The sequence below is a fragment of the Ictidomys tridecemlineatus genome, chromosome 13 (genome assembly GCF_052094955.1).
Source record: "Ictidomys tridecemlineatus isolate mIctTri1 chromosome 13, mIctTri1.hap1, whole genome shotgun sequence".
NCBI lineage: Eukaryota > Metazoa > Chordata > Mammalia > Rodentia > Sciuridae > Ictidomys > Ictidomys tridecemlineatus.
Window position 1 is genome coordinate 15,453,863 of NC_135489.1, and position 18,990 is coordinate 15,472,852.

Here is an 18,990-nt window from a genome sequence, read left to right on the forward strand (position 1 = left end):
TTTCTTTAACATATTACCTTTCTTTACAAGAGTTTCTACCATTACTGAAAACTATGATGCTAAAATAGAAAAACATGGGCAACTGTATGTGCATGGAAGAGGATAATATTTTGCTAGGAATTAATAACAATAATAGCCAACACTGAAGTAGCACTTATTGTGTACCAGGCATTGCCTGAAGTTCCTTCCATGTGTTACCTCTTTGCACCACCCAGCAATCCTATGAAGTTAGTTCTGTGACCACACCTAGGAGGCAAACCCCTGAGTTGGCAAACCAAGCCTCGGAAGGGTTAGGTAGGTAGCACGCCTAGCTATGAAGTTTGGCCCTTAACACCCCAGATTGTACACTTCTGAACAGGACTCAGTGACAGCAATCGTCTCAAGCATCAGTGGAAACCATAGTTCAGACCTTGCTCTCCAAAAGATATGGCAGCCCCCAATAGAAACACAAAAATATGGAAAAAGCTTTTGATCAACTATGCATTTCCAATCATCTTTATTGTTGTCCTCTTTTGCAAGAAAAAAAGGATGAAGGAAATGCATGTACATATGTGCATATAGTAAAACATGAATTTTGAAAAATTGTAAGAAAAAATGTGATTAGGTTAAAGAAATGCAGTTGGTTATTTTCAGAGAAGTCTTATAAAAAAACAAAACAACTGGGCTGGGGATATAGCTCAGTCAGTAGAGTGCTTGCCTCACTCGTATGCACTCGTATATTCAATTCCCAGCACTACCAAAAAACCCCAAGAAACCTAAGTCTCTTCTAAAAACCATTTAACATACTTTAATAACAAGAAAGAGCCAGGCCAGTACGTAATCCTAGCAGCTTGGGAGGCTGAGACAGGAGGACCCTGAGTTCAAAGCCAGCCTCAGCAACGGTGAGGCACTAAGCAACTCAGTGAGACTCTGTCTCTAAATAAAATACAAAATAGGGTTGGGGATGTGGCTCAGTGGTTGAGTGCCCCTGAGTTCAATCCCTAGTATTAAAAATATAAAATAAAAAAACAAAAGGATTGAGAATGTAGCTCAGTGATAAAGTGACTCTCAGTTCAATACTCAGTACCTAATAGTACTACTAACAATTATAAAACAAAATAATTTATAAGTGTGCATCATTTATTTTTATGAAAACAGTTCTATTAATCATTGTTTAATTAAAATGCAAATATGAAATTATACATATATAATTTATATGCATACATATAATTATATTAATACATATAAAAGTACTGCACAGATGTCAAACCACAGATTTACCTGAAATAAAGTAAAAGGATTGTTTTCCCCCTCCTGACTCTCTAATCTAGTATTCCCAACATAATGAAAAAGGGATAATTAACCTGTCTACTAAATTTTTGATGTGCCAGAGTACGGTTTTTATTTGTTTTGGGGGTTTGGGGGGAGGGTTGTTTTGGTTTTGCATCATCTATATCAAAGTGTTAGAAATAGACACAAATAACTTAAAAAATAATCATGACTGGACACTTGTGAAACTGTCCCCCCTTGTACCACAGACTAGATTCTGGGTCAGGGGACATATTAGGAAAGGAGATATAAAAGCTCCCAGATGAGATTCCCTGTCCCCTCCTCTGTTGTTTGGATAAAAAAAAAAAAATGTACAAGGTGACTTTATTGCTATGGCTGTCATAGCAGCATACCGTATACTGGGAGGCTCAAATGATGGAACTCTCTTTGCTCACAGTTCTGCAGGTGCAAAGTCCAAGATTAAGGTGCCAGCAGGTTGGTGTCTCCTGAGGCCTCCTCCCTCCCTGGCTGGCAGATGGCTGCCTTCTCTCTGTGTCCCTGCATGGTCTTTCCTTGGTGTGCCCACATCCCGGGCATCCTTTTGTATGTCCAGATTTCCTCTTCTTCTTAGGAAGACACCAGAAAGTTTGGGTTAGGGGCATCCTAAAGCTTCATTTTAACTTAAGCACACCTTTAAAGGAACTGTCTCCAAACAGTCACCTTCTGACGTACTGCAGGTTAGGTTTCAACATCTCAATTTAGGGAAGACAAAAATTAAATGCCTAACAGTGACCTTGACACCAAAATATGGTGGAGCCTCAGGATGAAAGGACTGTGGATCCCAAATGGCCCCTTGGGAGAGAGCAGGGTAGAAAGCCTCTCCCTGGAAGTATCAGTATTGGAGTTTTCACCAGCAGGAAATGAACTTTTAAATTTTATGAAGCCATTTACATTTTGAGATGGTTTCTAGAATTCTGAATCAAGTCAAGCGAAAGAAGATCCTTCCCGACTCCATTCGTGTAATTAATCAGGTTTAACATAGTAGCTTCAGGAGATAAGAAGAGAATACAGATAAAGAGCAATGATGCTCGAGCCTCATCCTCTGAGACTGATTGGGTGAAATTGACCATGCATGTTAGGTTCTGTAATGAATTGTCACCTTAATTAATGTTGAGTGGTATGAATAATTTGAATCAAGCTTTCTTTACATGGACGAAACAGTTCTGATTCTTATATGTGCCTGGAAGGATTACAGAATGAGCACATCTGAATTATTTCATTTGTAGCTATTTGGTAAAGTGATCAAGCCCCATACCCTCAGGGCTCTATGATCTCTCCTAGGTCTGTCTCTGTGTAGCTACTAGAAAAGAGGCCTGCAGCACCCAATATTCTTGTTTGTTAAACTAGGGAGGAACAAAAAAGAATCATAAAGGCACCAAAGGCACCTGATGGCACAGGCTAGGTTGCTAAGGGAACCCCCCAGGAGCAGTGAGAAGATGCTGAGTGGAGATTTGGGCTTCCAGCAAGTGTTGCCCGTGGCAACCTCCCGCAAGGGGCTGAACAGAGCCTGCAGTCTGGAGAGTCCCAGGTCCCGCCCAGCTTCCTGGTGTTTGGAACTAACAGTGCTTGTTCCAACAGACCACCTGGTCCACATGTCCCCAGAGTCACACTGAACTTCCCCTTTTTCAAGTCTTCTGGGTCTTGGACAACATGATCTAATGTTCAGTGGTGGTAAAACTGAGTCGGCTCTATCACCTCCTCTTTCAAGTCTTTCACATCTTACATCTGACTGTTGGCTTTTGAAACTAAGAACCAAAAGTTTTGATTCCTGTTTCCCTGATTCTGCTGTGTCAGTTCTCCCTGGAGGCAACAGAGCTTGGTTTCTATCTGCGCAACAGCAGGAGGTTCATGAAGTGACAGGGAACATCTCACACACACCAAAAACTCAGTTAATGTATCAGAGCATCGTCCTGCCACACTATCAAAATAAAGAGCTGGAAAAATGTCACCGGGCGTCTGTTTGGTTGAAGGAGGGAAACAATCAAAATACTGCATGTTATCTGAGAAACATTTCTAGCCAAAGGCAATCATCTGTCCTCCTGTGGGATTCCTTGGCGGAGAATCAGATGGGTTGATATGGTCATACTGTACTTGACAGAGAGGTTGCCCGCTATCAGGTGAAATGAAACTCCCCGCAGAGACAAGCAAAGCTTATGGTCACCAGGCAGGCACTGGTGTCCTCTTACAAAGGATGGTCATGTTTGGTGGCATTCCAAAGGCATATGTCATCTGGGGTGTTCGGGTCAGAGCTAAAGCTGTGGAGGACTCTGCTGTTTAGATAACAAGGTAACATAGAGCAAGGTTTAGAAATACATTTGACATAGAATTAAATATTACCCAGTCCAGCGTGGTTCATTTCCCTATTTCATAGAATGTTGAAAAGTTAACCTTATGGTTCTCGTTTTGCTTTGCTTTGTTTTGTTTTGGTGCTAGAGAATGAATTCAGGGTCTCATGGGTGCTAAGCATGCACTCTGCCATTGAGCTACACCCTCAGTTACCTCGTGGAATGTTTATTTAGTTATTTTTTTTAATATTTACTTTTTAGTTATAGGTGGACACAATGTCTTTATTTTATTTTTTTTATGTGGTGCTGAGGATCCAAGCCAGTGCTCTCATGCATGCTAGGCAAGCACTCTACCTCTGAGCCACAACCCTAGCCCCTCGTGGTATGTTTAAAGCATGGAAAATATGACATACAGCTGACAGTCATTGATTAAGCTTCAAGAACAGAATATTCTAAAAGCTGTCATCACTTAAAGACATTTTGCATTTGACACATCAGGAAGCCACCAGATAACTATTAATATTTTACCCTAGCTCAGAGTATTATTAGGGTAGGTCAAATCCTCAAGAGTTTTACCCTTCTCAGGGCTGGCGAAGTATCTCAGTAGGTCATGTGACATTCATGAGGCACTGGGTTCAATCCCCAGCACACACACAAAAAAGATTGTTACCCTTCTCTGCAGATGGAAACCTCATTAAAAGACCAAGATAATCATCCTTCGGTTCAGAACTCATCAGAGATTGACATGAGCAGACAAAGCAGTACGAAGAGCAATTTTTCACCGCTGGAATACCAGGGAATATGAGCAGGGGACGGGAAATGTCGCTGAAACAAGAGTTTGGTGGTTAGACTGATTGGGCTGGTCCATAGGCAGGAGGTTCGGTTTAGTTTTCTCCTGCATTCAGTTTATAGAAACAGTGGCAAATCATAAGAAAATTAGCAAAGATGTGAATTATTAATGGGAGTCAAGGAGTTATACCCCACAGCTACCCTGACATTTTCTACAGGTAGAAATTAGCATCTGGAGGAGAGTGACTTTCCAAGGCCTCTCAGAAAGTGTATTAATCAGGTTTGTATTATTATACTACAACAAAATACGTGAGGCAACTTATGAAAAAGACAAAATTTATTTAGTTCCTGGTTGTGGAGATTCAAGTCTAAGATTGGGTGGCCTCATGGCCTTGGGCCTCTGGCCAGGGCATAAGAAGACAATGGTGGAGAACATGTGTTGGCACAACTGCTCACTTCAGGAAGCAAAGAGAGACCAAGAGACTGGTTCCCACAGTAACCTAAGGACCACCCACTAGGCCCCGTCTCTTAAAGGTCCACAACGTCTCCCAACACCACCACCTGGAGACCAAGCTTTCACACCTAGGCCTTGTGAATGTGTGGTGGGTCTCATCCAAGCCTAACAGCAAGTTAATTGCAACATTTGAACAAGAACCTGGTTCTCCTGTTTCTGAGTCTAAGGCTTTCTCCACTCAAAATATTGACTCCTTGGCTTTCTCAGAAAAGCTATCCACCAACCATGAGCTGAGCCAATCTCCCCACCCATCACCACTAGTTAGGCTTCTGCAGCGCAGCCCTAGAGTCAGCACAATGGTGAGAATGATTGCCCTGTGCTGCTCAAGGCCCTAACTGGGTGAGGGAACTGGATAGACAGCTCTCGGCCAGGGCTGGGTAAGGGTCTTATGAATGAGTATGTGGATAAGGTGTGATGTGTTCTTCAGCATCATACACACAGTGAGAAGTCCACAGTGTATGGTGGGCTTCCTCCAGATCTATCATTCTCAAAATATCTGGCTACGGGGCTGGGGTTGTGGCTCAGCAGTAGAGCACTTGCCTACCATGTGTGAGGCCCTGAGTTGGATCCTCAGCACCACATAAAAATAAATAAATAAAATAAAGATATTGTGTCTAACTACAACTAAAATATAAATATATTTTTTTAAAAAATCTGGCTACGCCTGGCACAGGTGGTGCATGCCTGAAATCCCAAAGTCTTGGGAGGCTGAGACAGGAGGATCACAAGTTCAAAGGCAGCCTCAGCAAAAAGTGAGGCACTTAAGCAACTCACTGAGACCCTGTCTCTAAATAAGATGCAAAAGAGGGCCGGGGATGTGCCTCAGTGGTTGAGTGCCCCTAAGTTCAATCCCTGATACCCACAAAAAAAAAAAAAAACCTGGCTGAGTTTTGGCTGATGATACTAAACATATTCATGATGATAAGAATAGACCCCCAATTAGGGTCATACCAGTGTTCAGCTGTTCCAAGGAAAATGTAAAAATTCAAAACATATGAGATGAAATGAGGGTTAGTTAATCTATGTAATTAAAATACTCTTGAAATTACGTTAATATATCAGAATGTTTTAAAATGTGTTAACAGTGATTTTTTTTCTGTGACTGCCATTATAGATGATTTCTCCTCTTTTTTCCCCACCATCGTCTGTATTTTGAATGTTTTCATATGAAAAATTTAATTTTAGAAGGGCAGACTAGGTTGAGAATGAACTGCAGAAAATCAAGTGTGGGGTAGCCTGTGTCATCTGCCAGGTTCTTTATTTATTTATTTATTTATTTATTTTTTTGGTGTGCAGTTGGATACAATACCTATTTTTTATTAATTTATTTTTACATGGTGATGGGGATGGAACCCAGGGCCTCACATGTGCTAGGCGAACACTCTACCGCTGAGCCACAACCCCAGTCCCATCTGCCAGGTTCTTGATCCTTGGAGTACAGCAGTGCCTGGGAGTGCCAACGTCCCTGGCCTTGGGGACCCACATTATAGAGGGAGAGATCAGGCAGCAAATCTATGTGTCAAGTGGTGAGTTAGAATAAAGCCGGGCTGGGGTTCAGTGAGTGATGAAGGGCGTACAATTTCTTTAGGACTCAGAGTAGGCTCCTCTGATGGAATTGGTGTTTGCACCAAGCCTGAGGTCAGGGCAGAGCAGGGGGCCAGGTGGGAGGCTGATATCCAATCCAGGTGAGGGGCGATGGTGGCTGTGATTGAACGAAACAGACAAGGGTCATGTTCCACCCACACTGGAAAGGTAAAGTTGCCAGGATTTGCTGGTAGAGTGACAGGATACAGGATGTCCAGAAAAAGAGGTGTCATGGCCTACATTGCTCTAGAACCCATTCTGCTAAAATCCAGAAAGGCAAATTAAGTTTTGCTTTGGCAGCACCTGCCACTCTTCAACACCCTGACCCTATCCCTTCTCTTATCTGGATTCACAACAGTCTTGTTATGTTCACTTTATAACTGAGAAAAAAAAAACCCATATCTCAGACTACATAATACTGTCACAATTCCAGCACTGGGGAGGGAGAGGACTGAGACCAACAGGAACATTTTCCAATTTATTTGAGTAATTCTAGAGGCTTTGACCTCGAGATAACATGAGCCACGTGTCCCGGCATTGTATTCTCCAGGAGCCCAGCACCTGGCATATTGTGGGCCCTCAACACTTGCTCCATGAATAAAGTCCCCATGGGCAGCTGTGTTGGGAAGCTTGAGGACACAGGCTCTAGACCCAGACCAATCTGAGCTCTGTCCCTATCTCTGCATTTAGAACCTTGCCTTTGAGCAGCTTCCACATCTCCCAATGTTAAATTTCCCACCTTGTTAAAATAGGAAGAGGAAGAAAGGGAAGGGGGGGAAGAGGGGGGGAGAAAAGAAACAGGGATAATCCTCCTTAGCCCTCAGAACTGTCAGTCGAGTGGACTGAAATCCTAGTCACAAAGCACTTAGTCCGGGAGCTGGCCCACATCGACTCATCAGAAAGTGTAAACTGTTATTAAAACAAGAACCAGAAACGATTTAATCTCCCAACACTTATTTCCTACCAAACCGGTTAGAGACCCTGTAGCTTAAAATAGAAACACTGCGGAGGTCTCTTCTGCTCAACTGCACTGGACCCCACCCTGCCAGGCCTGCCAAGTTGGCAGAGGAACGCAGTTGAGTCATCCCCAGCTGCTGGCAGGCCAATTTTAAGTCCCACGGGGCCATGTCCCTGACCCGGACCCACTGCACACCCACATCCAGCTTTCCTGTCTGTAGACAGATAAATGGCAAGTGGGAGGCCATGTGTGTTTGGGCATCTGGGCAATCAGCTGTGACATGACCATCTCGTCTGGGTCCCTCCAAGCCTGGGCTTGTGTATTGGTGTCGGAAAGACACCTGGCTTCTACATCAGTCTGCAGAGAAAAGCAGAGGTGCCCTGTGAGTCACTAGGTCACCTTCATGCTAGTCAGTTAAACAATGGGGCTATTTCCATCTCTGACAAAAGAAACTAAAATGTTTTCCAGTCCTATGGACTTACCCAGTCCCTCGATCCCCTTCACTGAGTCACTAAAAACAAGACAAAACACTTCCTAAAAATGAACCCGAGTCATGCTGCGAAGGCAACTATGCCCATCCTCAGGGACGGGCACACTCTTGGGATTCGCATTAGAGGGCCCCGTCCTCAGAACCTCCCCATCCTGGTCCTTCTTCCTACACCCTCTGTCCAGCTGATCCTTCCTGAACGCACAGTGGTCTAGGACCTGGAAAAGAGACCCCTCAGGAGCCAGTCACCCACCCCAGGGCACATAAAGGTCCACCAGAAGCCAAAGGGGGTGTCTCCAAATGTCAGCTGGAAGTGACCTCAATCATAACAGCATGGGTCTGACAAGCCCTCGCCCGTGGCCCTGAGGATGGCTTCCGTGGATACGGCGTGTTGTTCAGCCAAAGAGGCACCCATCAGAAGCTGAACCTGAGTGCCTGCTGGAGTTCCTAGCCAGCTGCACACCATGATCTCCTGGGGAGCTTACAAAACACTGATGCTCAAGGCCGACGTCCAACCAACTGAGGAAGACTCTCTGAGGCAGAGGTGAGGCCTTTTCAGTCTCTGAGGTGATTCTAATGTGCAACTCTAGGTTGGTCATCTAGGCCAGTGGCTCTTAAATATTACTGAGTCACACACTTCCTTGACAATACAAAGCCTTTCTGAAGAAAAAAGAAAATTAAAGCAGAACAAAACTTTTTATAAGCAATTTCGGGGGAGACACGGACAGCCTAACATCACCCTGCCTCATCCGTCTCTTCTTCAGGCAAATCCTGAGGGGGGCTGGGAGCAGCTGACTAATAAGGATCAGGAGCTAACAAAAATAATAAATAAAACAGGCCAGTGTTCTTTCTCCTCTCTGGGTGGTGAGCTCCAGGCAGGAACACAAGTAAGGAGAAAGGTAGCTATTACTGTTCATCTTACCAAACACATTTCCTGAGCAGATCTCAGATTACATAACACTACTAAGATTCATCAGTCTACTGAAACTGTCCCTAGTGCAGTCTAACTATCCCAAATAACTCTTATTATGGGTTAAATCGTCCCCCAAAATAAGATATATTGAAGTCCTAACCCCCAATACTTGTGAATTTGACCTTAATTGGAAATAGGGTGTAGGAATAATCCAGTTAATGTGGGGTTATTTTAGGCTAATCCTGATCATTTGAGTGAAGTCCTTATAAGAAAAGGACGTGACCCTATGAAGGAGAGTTGGCTGTGTGACAACAGAAGCAGAGACTGAAGTGATGTGTCTGTAAACCCAGGAATGCCAAGCACTGGCAGCTGAAGCTGGAGGAGGTGGAGGGTCAGAGGGAGCCTGGCCCTACTGACCTTGATCTCAAGCTCTGGAGAGATGCCTGTTGTTTTAAGCTCCCTAGCTTATGGTAGTGTGTATGCTGCCTTTGGAAACTAATCAACTTCCTAATCATTCCACAGATCTAACCCCCATGCTGGGATGCAGGAGCCACAGAGGAAGGCCGTAAGCCTGGTGGAGAGATTTCCTTGATGGGAAAGCTGTCTCCAACTCTGCTTTTCAGGAAGATTCTACTTGCATGTTTTGTTCCCTGCCCACTTTCACTCACAGCACTCTATTTCCTTCGGGCACCTATAACTGTTTCTGAAGGCCGTCTCCCCAGCTGCCTTGTAACTCCTGCAGGGGTGAGCAAAATGTATGCCTTGTTCCCCGCAGGTGCCTATCTCAGCACCTACCTCCGGGCCTGGCATGAGGCAGCCTCTGAATGAAGGCTTGAGTGAATGAAGGACTGTGTGGGTATTCACATGATACTCGGTCTTTACCTCTCTCTTTTTTAATCATCCACTAGTTTTATTTTTTTTTAATTTTTTAAAATTTGCTCTTTCTAGATATACATGACAGTAGAGTATATTTTGACACATTATACATACATGGAATAAGTATAACTTGTTCCAATTAGGATCCCATTATGATGGTTGTGTGTGATGTGGAGTTACGTTGGTCATGTATTCATATATAATGATAGGAAAAATATGTCCGATTCATTCTACTATCTTTACTATTCCCACCCCACCTCCTTTACCTTCGTCACCCTCTGTCTAGTCCAATGAACTTCAAATCTTCCCCTCCCTTGTCTCGATGGATTTCTATTGCATCTGACCCTGTTAACACGACGACCTTTTCTCCTTTAACTTGAGAGACACAGGATATTCTCTGGGCCATTTCTGATTGCTCTTTCTTATTCCCTTTTACAGGTCTTTCTTTCTCTACACATACCTCAAGTCTTTGGGTTCCCTGGGTTTGTTTTTCATCTCATTCTCCAACCAATTCTGTCACCTATAATTTCCACTTGAAGTTCATGAATCCCAAACTTTGGGCTAAGTCCCTTCCTGAGCTTCACAGTATAAATGCATGTTATCTGCTAGATGTTCCTCCCTGAGAGTTCACAGACATAGTAAATAAAAGTCAACCAATATTACTTCATTTGTAATCTCAAACTTACCCTCCCCCACCCCACCAACAACTGCCAACACTGATACCATCATCTTTCTACAAAAAATCTCTCTAGAGGGCTGGGGGTGAGGCTCAGTGGTACAGCACTTGCCTAGCATGTGAGAGGATCTGGGTTTGATCCCCAGCATGGCAAAAACAAAAGCAAGAATCTCTTTGGTTTTCCAGGTTTTAGAATTGTCCCCCTCAAACCCATTGTCCATGGAAGACAGGAAGCTTTACAGTTACTCTTGACTGACACTAGCACAACAATCCTACAAGATAAAGGCAGCACGACAAGCCATACCCACTCATCTTGCCAGCCTCCAGGAATGCCTGAAACCTTAAGGTCCAGCAGCACCAAGACATCTCCCATGTGTGCTCTTCTCTGGTGCATTTGCTCACACTGGTTGCTGAGAAAAATGAACCAATTAATTTCTGATTCCTTGAGATTCATCATAGTGGTGGAAAGCTTTCAAAAATGGACCTCCATAATTCTTAATTCCTAGAATTCCCATCCTTGAGCATGGGTTGGGTTAGTCACTTGTTTTTACCAAGTAGAACACAGTGAAAGTGATCAGATGGCAGCCCTCGCATGATCAGGTTTTAAAAGATTTCTGTCTTCTCTCTCTCTCTCTCTCTCTCTCTCTCTCTCTCTCTCTCTCTCTCTCTCTCTCTTTGCCCTCTTCCTTTCTCTTTCTGTCTTTTGAATGCTTGCTTTTATGAAGCAAGCTAAAGAGGCTCGGGTGGCAAGAAATTGAGGGTGGCCTCTATCCAACCACCATTTTAGGAACTGAGGCCTCAGGCCCATGATATTATAGGAACTGAGTCTTTCCAGCAACCACAGAAAAGCTTGGGCATGGATCCTTCTCCATCAGAACCCTTCAGGTGAGACACTGCCCAGCCAACACCTTGATTGCAGCTTTGTTGAAAGACTCTGAAGCAGAAGATCCAAGTAACCCATGGCTGGAATCCTGACTCACAGAAACTATGGATAACCAATGCATGTTGTTGTAAGCTATTAAATTTAGGAGAAACTTGGTACAGTAACATAAAACTAATCAGTCATCTCAGGGAGCATCTATGTCAACATACACATACACACACACACACACACACACACACACACACTCACACACACTCACACACAGTGAGCCTCTTCACAGCTCCCCCCATGCTTTGGGTTTGCCTCCAAACACTGTACTTAAACACTTTGTTGTAATTACCTTTTTTTGAGTGGGTGACACCACCAGACTTTGAGACCTTTGAAAATATAGTATCTCTTCTTGATTATTCTTTTTTAAAAATATTTGTTTTAGTTGTAGGTGGACACAATACCTTTATTTTATTTTTATGTGATGCTGAGGATCGAACCCAGTGCCTCAGACATGCCAGGCAAGCGCTCTATCACTGAGCCACAGCCCTAGCCCTGATTATTCTCTTTTTATCTCTAATGCCAAATAATTCTTGGCACACATAGTTAAAGTTTACTTTATAGATGAATGAATGAGTTGAATGGATGGATGAGTGAATAAGTGAATGAAAGGCTTTTTGCCAAGTGAAGCAGTGGGTAAAAATAAATAAATAAGTTATATGTATGTTATGCCTGTAGAAACTTACATCCAGTTGAAGAGGCAGGCATAAAACACCTTAAGTGCTAGATCTTCATAACATGTGCTATAGAACTATAAAAGATAGACTGTCCTTTCTGATGAGGGCAATCTGCAAAGACTTCTCAGAGGAAATGGATTTTGACACTGGCCTTCAAGGGTAATAGTGTTTCGGCTGGAGAGAGAGAGAGAGAGAGAGAGAGAGAGAGAGAGAGAGAGAGAGAGAGAGAGAGAGAGAGAGAGAGAGAGAGAGAGAGAGAGAGAGAGAAGGAAGGAAGGAAGGAAGAAATCCAAAACTGATGAAAAGTATAAACAAAACCTAGAAAGAAATAGAAGAAATCTAGCAGGGAGACAGGCCAGATGGAGATGCAAAATGGGAATCAATTAGCTTAAAGAGGCAGGACACGTGAGGTCATGTCTCCTGAATAGCATGGTTGAAAGCAGAACCTGGTGCAACTGACATTTAAAGAACCAGAGGGAAGAGGAACTTGCTAAGAAGAGTAAGAGGACCGGCGCACAGGGAGTCATGTGCTAATTACATAAGTTTGAAAGAGTGGTGATGCTTAGAGGATAAACATGATGCAATTGAAAAAAAAAAAAAACATAAAGGCCTTGGGATGTGGCAATGAGACCACCAGTGACTGACCTTTAAGAAAGCAGTCACTATGGGGAACAAAAGGAGATGGTGGCCGGTAGATTGCAAGATGATAAAAATAAAGTACACTTGAGGAAGTCAACCAGGAAAACCAGTGCTGAGAAACAGTACCAGTGATAACTCGGTAGCTTTTCTTGCCAAGACTTCTGAGTCACTGGTGATTGTGATCAGGAAATAACTTAGGTGATAGAGAAAGCAACACGTTCCTTTATTTTTGAAATAAAACAGCCAGGACCCTACCTGACCTGATTCTGACTTCCAGTAAACACCCACTTGGTTGGTGGCTGTTCTTCTGGACCCTCTCCAGCTGTTCCCTCTGGCTGTGCTCATTGGTTTCCCTCCACCGTCAAGGCCTTGACGCTTTCTTCATCTCTTCCCTCAGTAGGAACCCAATAATCCCAGAACAACCACGACAACATTTGGGTTTTAGAAACTCTGTCATCTTCCCAAGTGGTTTTTACAGCAACCTTTTACTGGGAACTCACTAACTGCCAGGCCCTATAAACCTTGGGATAGGAACAGTGCTAAGAAATTATCCCTTTCTCACCAATGAGTCAAAGTGGAAAAAGCCAGGCACTGAGCACATGCCTGAAATCCCAGCAACTCAGGAGGCAGAGACAGGAGGATGGCAAGTTCAAAGCCAGCCTCAGCAAAAGTGAGGCGCTAAGCAACTCAGTGAGACCCTGTCTCTAAATAAAATACAGAATAGGGCTGGGGATGTGGCTCAGTGGTCAAGTGTTCCTAAGTACAATCTCCTATATCCCCCACAAAAAAAAAAAAAAACAGTGGAGAAAAAAAGAGAACTGGGGTAAAGTTTATTTAGATGAAGATTCTCAGAATTAAAAAAAAAAAATCTGCTGAAAAACACATGTAAAATCACTTTACAACCATCCAAGAGTGGCCAGCAACCGTGATTTCCCTGTAACTGAGAGCATGCTCAGGACAAGGGATTTTCAATTTTAAAACCAAGGTCATCCTATGAGACCAGGACCAAAGAACTTTCCAGATTCTTTAGAGATCAAACCATAAAATGCTGCCATAGAGCCAAGGGCCCAAATATATGACCCACTTGGAATATTTTTCAATAGAATTCCGGCGTAACTGTAAAACAATGGGGGTGAAAAATTAAAACAGAGTGTGTTTCTAAACAGGTACATACACTTCTTAATCTAGCCATCCAATTCTAACATTGGTGTGGTTTGCAGTAGTGTACACACACGCCTGGCTACTGCCCTTCTTCCTCATTTAAGTTAATTTAAAGATGCATCATCCCGGCTGGGTACTTTCCAAGGCCCCACGGGAGGTCACTGGTCCCACAGCTGCTAAGGACTCATCTGTAAAGAATTAGCCGACTTCCTTACATCTTTTTATAACTTCATATAGAAAGCTAACATTTTAGTCATGATTGGATAGTTCTCAGAAATCTCTTCTTTTTAATGTGACATTAGTAAAGTATACAAAAGGAGTCTTTCTCATTTCTGTGGCCAGTGCTATTTTGTGTAGCATGTCGTCTTTTGTCAGATAGAAAATCGGGTTGTTTTTTTGTCTTTTGTGTGTGTGTGTGTGTGTGTGTGTGTGTGTGTGTGTGTGAGGTTTTGTTTCGTTTGGGTTTTTGTGGGGAGTTTTGGTTTGATTTGGTTTGGGGGTTTGTGGGTTTTGTTGTTGTTGTTTGTTTTCTGAAACTGGGGCTTAAACACAGGGGCACTCTACCACTGAGCTACATCCCCAACCCAAGGGGGTGTTTTTCTGAGGAACTGATAAATGGGTATGTTTCTGGAAGACAGAGCATCTGGAAATCCCTTACTAAAAAGTAACCTTTGTAAAACCAGAGGATTTCATAATTCAGCCACCTGTTGATCCTTGCCCCTCCCTCAACACTTGTGCATGATGACTCATCAGCTTGGACTGGGTGACTTAGATGCACTCTATTGTTTGGTTTTTTTTTTTTTTTAATATATATTTTGGGGTTTTGTTGTTGTTGTTTGTTTGTTTTCTAATAATGGCAACAAGTTTTTTCTCCCTTCCTAACTTCTGCCTGGACTTCCTGGAATCAGGCAGATTTGCTGAGGCAGCGATAAGGTCACAAAATGACTGTTGTGACTGACTGGGCCCTTCAATCCCTCTCTTTGTCACTTACAAATAGCTCCAACAAGTCTGTCTCAGTAGGTGTTCTTTTGGCTTTAGCTGATAAAAGCCCGCCAGTGGGCATTGTATCTTTCAGAATCAGTTCTCTCCTCCTCCACCACAAATCCCTCCCAGGAATGGGAAGAGGCATTACCTTCCCTTGGCTGGCTCCCTCTGGTTTCTTAGAATAGAATAATGTGAGAGGGATAATCTAGGTCCTCCTTGTTTTATTTACTTATGTAGCAGTACTGGGAATTGAACCCACGGTACTTTACCACTGAGCTACATTCCCAGCCTTTTTTATTCTTTATTTTGAGACACGATCTTGCTAAATTGCTGAGGCTGGGCTCGCACTTGCAATCCTCCTGCCTCCGTTTCCCTGTTCTCTGGGATTACAGGCATACGAGAGGGGTCAATGGGTCCCCTCTAGGTTCCATTGATGGCTGGGGACTGGAAAGGCTCCCTTTACTGGAAGAATGTGAATGGGTGCTACATTTTTTAAAAATAGATATATATTTATTTTTTTAGTTGTAAATGGGCACAATACATTTATTTGTTTGTTTGTTTTTGTACCAGGTATTGAACTCAGGGGCACTTGACCACTGAGCCACATCCCCAGCCCTATTTCGGATTTTATTTAGAGACAGGGTCTCACGGAGTTGCTTAGTGCCTCACCGTTGCTGAGGCTGGCTGTGAACTGTCTCAGCCTCCCAAGCCGCTGGGGTTACAGGCCTGCGCCATCACGCCTGGCTCTTTTATTTTATTTTTATGTGGTGCTGAGAATCGAACCCTGTGCCCCAGGCAGGCTAGGCGAGTGCTCTTCCTATGAGCCACAGTCCTAGCCTCTGGGTGCTACGTTGATTGATCTTTTTTCATGTATCAGCTAAACTTAATAATCAGCTTTCTACCCTCAGAAAACCTAGGGATATAAAACTTGGCTGCATTTAATGAGGTGCTGGGTGACAAACACACCAGCCTCTCTCTGGGTGAGGAACCTTTCCTCCTACTCCGCAGCGGGTGGGAGGCGGATGTTTTGAAATGAGGAGAGAAGACAATTTTGAGCACAGAGAAGCCCCGACTTAAAATGCTGTTTGTTTTGCTCATTTGAAAATTGACTTTGGTAAAATGGCAGATTCTCTGAGGCACCTTCCTCAAGCGAGAACAATGCCAGTGTGGTGGCTCATTCCTGTAATCCTGATGATTCCAAAGGATGAGGCAGGAAGATCACAGGAAGTTCCAGGCCAGCCCCAGCAACTTAGTGGAACCCTGACTCAAAGTACAAAATAAAGAGGTTTGAGGATGTAGTTCAATGGTAAAGCACCTCTGAGTTCAATCCCAAGTTCAATCAAAAAAAAAAAAAAGTTTAAATGAGAAAGATAACTAGCCATACCTTTTGAATATGAGTGTTTTGAGGACAACTAAAATAATAAAACTAAGATTCTAAAGTAACTGGCACATCACAGGTGATCAGTAAGTAGCATTTATCTTGTGAAAGTTTTGTTTTTATGAATACAAACATAAAGAAGCAGTGGCAACACCCTGCAGAGCAATATAACAATGGTTCCCAAGGCCAAAAACCAAAAGCCGTTTGGATGTGACCTTTGTACTCCAAATTAACAAATTCTCACAGTCTTTTCTGGTGGGGGTGGGGGGCCAAGGAGGGGGAGGGGGAGGGCTTCAAAAGTCTCTGCTGAAAAACTGTTCTTCTATGCAAATCTAGCCTTACTCAAATCCCAATTTACCAGACAGTGCCTTTCTCCCTTTTCTTGAGGAGGTATTATGTAAATCCAGACCCCGGGATTTTTATGTGCATACCTGCAAAGGTCTTTGGTCATTTAAATGTTATACACGGGGATAAAAATAAAGGGTTTGGCATTACTAAGAGTTTACAAATTAAAAGCAGACGTCCTCATAAAGGGAAAACTGCCACTTCCCCTCCGGCTTCATCACGACCCTATCAAAATCCTTTGAAGTGTTTCATTTTAGCCTAATTGTATTTGCTGGGTGAGATCCTCCAATGCTTTATAAGAAAGCTAATCTCCACCTTCCTCCATCTTCAAGGTAAAGCTGGCTGACATTCTCTGGACACAGACTATTAGTTGGACACATTCTCATCTCATTGGATTTTCATGAAGACTTGAAACAGATATAGTTAACATTTTATAAGAAAACAGAGAGCAGGGCTGGGGTTGTGGCTCAGTAGTAGAGTGCTTGCCTAGTACACGTGAGGCACTGGGTTCAAAGCTCAGCACCACATAAAAATGGAATAAAGATATCATTCCCACCTACAACTAAAAAAAATAAATATTAAAAAAGAAAACAGAGATCAAGTATTTATCCAGAGTCACACAGAGAGTACGCGGCAACGTGACAGTCTGATTCCAAAGCCAGAAGCAATGACAATTGTGAAAAGACAAACCTTGTGGTTTTGAAAACAGCTGAGTGAAGATATGGGGTTGGAAATGGGCAAAACTCATAAGCTCTATTTGAGATCATAGTGAGAGAGCATGATGGAAAGAATAGAAGCTTCTTCCTAAACCACAAGAATTATGAAGGGGCTATTTGCACATTGTATACTCTTCTACTCTCTATTCTATTCTATTCTATTCTATTCTATTCTATTCTATTCTATTGCTCAATCCAATCCCAAGCCCAGGTTCCTTGCACTGTGTAGTTTTCAATCACAGAGAGCATAGAATACACTGTATCCATGGGTTGGGTGGACTAGAACATGCCAATAATAAATTGGTTAGTAAAGGATCTATAGTGTTCTTGTCAACTTCCTCTTTTCTCTGGGGTTTTGAAGAATAGCATATTTGGGGAAAAGACCATAAAAGAACTTCACTTTGAATTTGTCAAAGTGATTTCTGAAAGCCTTTAAAAGGGAACCTAAAGTTAGTGCCTGAGTTGTATTGACAAAGGTTTGGCTCTTTAACTGTGAGATATTACTAGAGAATATTCAACCGATTACATAGTAGGGTGTGTCCTGTCAGGTGACCCCCATCTATTTTCAGCCACCTATAAGTAGCTCTCCTGGTTTCACCACTGCCCACTGCCAAGTTTGCCGAGAAATTCTCACTTGCAAGAAAACACCTAGGAATCCAAGCAGTCTCCACTCAATGCAAATTTAGAATCAATGTCTCTAGGTTGTGGTAGTAGGTCAGTGGTAGAGCATTGCTGAGCCCTGAGTTTGATGCCACTAAAGAAAAAGAAAAGAGTCTGCACATTGGGAGAAGAATCCAGAAATGATTTTTTTTTTCCTTTTCATACCCCAGTCTCCTTCTTTTTGCACTCTTCCTTCTTACAGCTATCTGAACTGAGAACAGGAGCAGGGGCTCATGGGGGAGTGGGGATTCAGACTCCTTTGCCATGTACCACTTTCTGACTCCAACTACAAAGGACCTGAAGGATGATCTGGGTCTCTTGATTTCAGAGAAACTCTGATTCAGAGTTACTCATTGCCAATGTCACATAGCTCACCAATGGCTTTGTATTAAAAGTCCAGCTTCAGGATTCCAAAGTATAATAATGCTTTTTGCATGACATGGCTCCCAGTCTTCACTGTTTTCAGGGTGTCTTTTATCTTCCTGATGCTTTGCCCCCTCTGACAAAGGGTTTAGAAGTAGAACAAGATTCTCACCATTTTTGCTGTGCCTGCCCAAGGATTGGGGGAGAAGAGGTTGCAGTCATTAGGAGGAAGGCTAGACCCCAAATCACTGCAGAAGGATCTTTCAACTTAAGAACAACTAATTCTGAGTAGATACACACATAACTTTTCAAGTATACAGAAGAGGTTGTTATTAAAATATGAATGCTAGCTGGCACACAAGCCTATGATCCCAACCATGCCCGCCGGGAGGCTGAAGCAGGAGGATTGCAAGTTTGAGGCCAGCCTCAGCAATTTAGCCAAACCCTGTCTCAAAATAAAAGGGCTGGGGCTGGGGCTCAGTGTACAGCGCCCCAGGCTTCAATCCCCCTCTATGGCAAAAATAAAAAAATAAGTCTGTGAAATCCATGCCTAAGTCTTCATGTGTTAACTCCTGTATTTTAGCAAAACAGTTCTGTTTATGCGGAGAGGCTACTACTCTCGCAATATCCCTCAAATGCAATCAGGCAGATTGCCCCACCCTTTCTGAAGCCGAACGCTCCCTCCCCTCCTCCTCCCGAACTACACAACCCTCCCCACTTCATCGAAGGGAAGCAATTTACATTCC